Source organism: Micropterus dolomieu, linkage group LG09 (assembly GCF_021292245.1).
Source record: "Micropterus dolomieu isolate WLL.071019.BEF.003 ecotype Adirondacks linkage group LG09, ASM2129224v1, whole genome shotgun sequence".
Lineage (NCBI taxonomy): Eukaryota > Metazoa > Chordata > Actinopteri > Centrarchiformes > Centrarchidae > Micropterus > Micropterus dolomieu.
In genome coordinates, this window is record NC_060158.1 from 3,521,137 (window position 1) to 3,524,202 (window position 3,066).

Genomic DNA, 3,066 nt, shown 5'->3' on the forward strand with positions numbered 1-3,066 from the left:
TGGTTTGTTCTGTAATTCAAAGACAAACAGGTTCCTGTTTATATACAGTTCCATACATTTACATAATCATCCATGTGTATGGGACATGACAAGTTAGAATATGCTGTTACGGCGCTAAAGGTGCTGTGAAACATTTGGACTCGCCTTGATAGGAGATATTAGTCTATCAGAATAGGCTGCCTCTGAAATGATAATAACAGTCATAATACCGTGAGAGTTTATGGGATTGAAAAAGGGAACGCTAACTAGCATTTTTCAGATTGCCGCTCGGTGTAGATTTTAGATTAGAATCAGCACTAATTAAACTTTTCCTAACTCATCATAACTGTAATGTCAGCAGCAGCCAGAGCGTTTACTAAATGATTTATGGTCAGAATAAACAAAACTCGCAGAGGCTTTTATTTTGAAGCCACGTCCCGGAAGTGAGGCGGGTTCCCGGGCTCGGCCAGTGAGCGCGGAGCTTCCAGCCTCTTTGGGACGGATCAGCTTTGTCCCGTTGTTGTGCTGAGAAAGAGTCTCTGGCACCAACAGCGAGGAGCCGCCAGAGCCTCCGTGTGTCCGGATAAAGCTGCTGCTCTCCGGCTTCACCTCGGACTCATCTCCCGGGAGCCTCCGGAGCTACTGGAGGTAGCTTAGCATGCTAACCGGAAGTTAGCCTCGCAGCGCAGCTCAGAGTGAAAACAGAGTTCGTGGAGAAAAGTTTCGAGCGATGGAAATGAGTAAAGTCCAGGTGCTGAGAGGTTTTATCAACCAGTGACTGAGTGCGGCTGTTTGAAAGGACGATATCAGAGTACGAGCGGGAACTCTGTCGGTCCAAAGAGGAGAACCAGAGACACCGGAAGCTGCTGGACGCTGTGTTCCAGCCTGAAGTCCGGCTGCACAGAGCAGGTCGGTTCTCTCTGCTGCTGCTTCTCTCTCTGTTCACTCTGACAGCAACAAACAGTTTAATGAGTTCAGGGGTTTTCAAAGTGCGAGGCGGGAGGTTCAATGAATGGAAGAGACAAAGTATTACAGTAGTTATCAAAAGGAGATCACATAGAACAGCACACCTGTTGAAAGTGTTCAGAAATACAGTAGATTTGTTACTTTTTCCCACTTTATCAGAGCCAGAAACTTCTTTATTTGGTGAGGTCTGAAGTCATGTCAGCCTTTATATTGCCAAACAATATCAGGGTATCTTGGCTCAGTTGGTGAGTGTCAAATAACATAATGATGATCCCATAGGTGTCCAGGTTATTGAGCGAGGGGGCGTCTTTTCTCACAGTCTCAGACTTTGAAAACCTCTGAGTTAAGTGAAACAAACCAGCCAAAGAGAGAATCTCCCGGGGTCACATAAAGAAACAAACACAGCGACCAGCTAAAGTCTGTGTGTGAGAACCACTGGATATTATTTATGAGAAAGCTGCCACACTTTATAACAAACTGTAGGGAGTGTTTCCATTAAAAGCTTACGATTCTCTACCTGAACTAAAGAAGCTCCTGAGGAGAGAGTCTGCACGCAGGTATAAAGTTTGAATTCATACAGAGGATATGTTCATACATCAGAAGTGATCACTGCATCTGTGTAATACTATCACTGGCTCAGAGTGGGCCTTTGGGGGGTGACTGCGCATGATTACCTCACCACCAAGATCTATGCATTTTCTTGTTATTTCTGACCATTTGATGAAATATGTCCACAACCTGGGGGAGTAAAGGCAGCGGAGACCCTGGACCCTGTCAGCCAATGTTTAGCTAGCTGTTCTACCATAGTGATTTGAAATTAGAAAGGAAAAAGCATCACATGTTGCCTCAGTCTAATGTAAGTCAAACAATTCTATCTGCAATAGTACAGATGCTAAACAAAAAATAGGTCATATACTTTATTTTGGATAATCTGCCTACAGATAGTTTATTAGTTGAGAATCAGCTGTTTCACTAATAAAACCATCCTCTGATATCAGCATACAGCTCTGATTTGATCATTTCAGATCATACTACAGGCTACTACAGCTCACCATTAGTAGCCTAATATTAATCCCAGTTGGACAAAACAGCAGTTTCATTTCTGTGGGTTGTTTTCAGTCGTTAAATTATTGAGCAAGAAAAACGCTCCACATGGTGGTCAGACTCTGATCTGTTCATGCAGAGTACTAACTTGTCAGTAATAATAACTGTGCATCCAGAACAACAAGTTTTGCTGTGATGCCTCAACCTTTATTTAATGTCCCGCCTCCTCCTGTGATTGGTCGGTTCACGAAAAGGGACTTTGACGAGCACCTAATGCAGACGGCTGCATGAGATCAGCAGGCAGGAGAGAACGGGAACAGGTGAGCGTCACGTGGTGCCCGGAGAACCTGATCTGGAGAGGACCGGGCCTAAAATGTAAAAGTGACAGAACCGGTGACGGATTTTATATTTTAGAAAGAACAGGAAGTCATCGCTCCCAGCAGTGCGAGCTTCGTGGCGGAGCGTTCAGGCGCAGTTAAACCAACGCAGCAGCTGGTTTATTAATCCAGCGGTGTGGATGAGAGGAGAGGCGACTGCTGGAAGTCAAGACGTCGTATTTAAGTTTATGTTCTGCTCACTCAACAGCTGTTTGATAAATGGATATTAAAACACCATAAGAAAATATTTGATTCGCCTTTTTTTTCCATTTCTGATCATTTTGGCGCTGGTGATTTTCCTTTGCCGCTCGCATAAACCTCTTTGGGGGGGCACCAAAAATTTCTCTATGCAGGAAAAACCCTGACTACAGAATACTATCACACTAGACAGGCGTGCTTTAGTCTTCAGGTTTGATATGAGGTAGTTATTGATCAGCAGGGCAGACGGGATAGTAATTAGTCGAATCTCCACCTTCACTTCATTCAGTGTTTCGTAGGATTCAGTTCTGTTTATTCCAGCAACACATTTTACTTTCACTTTAAAAAACACAAATAGTTAAAATGAGCCAAGAGTTAGTCAGGATCACGTCCACAATTAAGGCAACAGGGCTCAGTGTTTCCCACAGGATTTTAAGAGATTATGGTGGGTGGGCCTTGAACCCTCTCACCGGGGGGGGGGGGGGGGGGAGGAACCCGGGGG

The 3,066-nt window shown here is 44.5% G+C and overlaps 2 protein-coding genes across 6 annotated transcripts in view; one reads left to right on the forward strand and one right to left on the reverse strand.

The window, feature by feature from the left end:
• LOC123976544 (zinc finger protein 2 homolog) overlaps positions 1-3,066 on the reverse strand; it is a 192,147-nt gene that overhangs the window by 48,234 nt on the left and 140,847 nt on the right. The gene's annotated exons all lie outside the window — the stretch shown is intronic.
• The window catches only part of LOC123976555 (gastrula zinc finger protein XlCGF26.1-like), a 6,611-nt gene continuing 4,318 nt past the window's right edge, over positions 774-3,066 (forward strand). For 3 of the 4 annotated variants that reach the window (XM_046058824.1, XM_046058823.1, XM_046058825.1), the window contains exon 1: positions 780-888. The gene's annotated coding sequence lies outside the window, so the exon portion shown is untranslated. Of the gene's footprint in view, positions 889-3,066 lie in introns of all 4 variants that reach the window. The other variant, XM_046058822.1, reaches the window with a different exon arrangement.